We start from the raw sequence: 1,606 nt of genomic DNA, 5'->3' as shown, positions 1-1,606 counted from the left end.
CCATTGGTTAATAAATTTGATTTCCATTGATGATTTTTGTGTGATTTTGTTGTCAGCACATTCAACTTTGTACAGAACAAAGTATTCAATGAGAATATTTCATTCATTCAAATCTAGGATGTTATTTGAGTGTTTCCTTTATTTTTTTTGAGCAGTGTACATATATATATATCCAAAATACTTTTTCGAATGAAAGCAAATTTTTCATGTCATTCGGAAATCAAGGTGCCAGAGTCTGGAGGAAGACTGGGGAGAAGGAAATGCCAAAAGGCCAGAAGTCCAGTGTCAAGTACCCACAGTCAGTGATGGTCTGGGGAGCTGCTGGTGTTGGTCCACTGTGTTTAATCAAGGGCAGGTCAATGCAGCAGCTATCAGGAGGTTTTGGAACCAGAGGCCTGGGAGCTTGATGGTTCCTCCAGTATCTTGGCTGTGCCTAGAACTGCACATTTCTGGACTGAGATGTCTGATGTTGTTCCTGGGATCTGTTKKAGCCACTGCTCCAGTTTGGGGGTGACTGCCCCGAGGGCCCCGATGACCACAGGCACCACTGTGGTCTTCACTTTCCAGGTCTTTTCCAGTTCCTTTCTTCTGAAGTCCTGGTATTTCTTCAGTTTCTCGTGCTCCTTTTTGCTGATGTTGTAATCACTTGGTATTGTTACATCCAACATCCCGTTGATGTTGTACATCTCTAAGCATTAAATGATCCAAGTGTGTGGCATTGAGTCATAGACTTTCTTATAATCAATCCAAGCCGTGCACAGGTTTGTGTGTCGGGTTTTGCAGTCTCAGGCGACAGTGTGGTCTACAAGGAGTTGGTGTTTGGCTCCTCTGAATTTATGCCTATGCCCTTCTGTGCCTTGCTCATGTATTTATCCATGTGCCCACTTATCTTAGCCGCTATGATGCCTGACATGAGCTTCCATGTTGTAGAGAGACAGGTTATTGGCCGATAGTTGGATGGGACTGAACCCTTTGAGGGATCCTTCTGGATCAGAATTGTGCGCCCTTCAGTTAACCATACAGGGTGAGTTCCATTTTGTAGCAGCTGGTTCATTTGAGCTCCCAGGGACTTATGGAGGACATTATCATAATGGCAGATTTCCAGGAAAGAGTTTCTTAGCCATAGCTAAGAAACTTAGTCTATGGCTAAGTTTCTTTAGCCATAGACTGGCTAAAGAAACTTCTTTAGCCAGTCTATGAGTGACAGACGGAATATGAAATTTTGAACCCCAGCCTGATGATGAAGGACGTGTTCCAGCAGGAAGAGGAGGTTGATCGACGAAGGCAGGCATCTTTGCAGGTCTGATGAGCTTTTGTCTCTGCTTCGATGGTGATGTCACACAGGCCAAGGGTGCTGGCAGGAAGAGTACTGACTTAGAGCAGCAGGTCTTGGGTCTTAGGGTGACTTCTTTATGTGTGTTGTGGTCCTCAGCTTCACATCTATAGCCTTCTATAAGCTTCTCTGATTTAACATAAATTTATTTTTAAAAAACAGAAACAAAACTGAAGTTATTATCTTTGGCCCTAAAGAGGAGCGAACTAGAATCAATGCACAGCTTCAGTTATTACAACTAAAAACCAGCGATCAGCCCGAAACCTGGGAGTA

This window comes from Poecilia reticulata, linkage group LG5 (assembly GCF_000633615.1).
Source record: "Poecilia reticulata strain Guanapo linkage group LG5, Guppy_female_1.0+MT, whole genome shotgun sequence".
Taxonomy (NCBI): Eukaryota; Metazoa; Chordata; class Actinopteri; order Cyprinodontiformes; family Poeciliidae; genus Poecilia; species Poecilia reticulata.
This window is presented reverse-complemented; position numbering follows the sequence as displayed.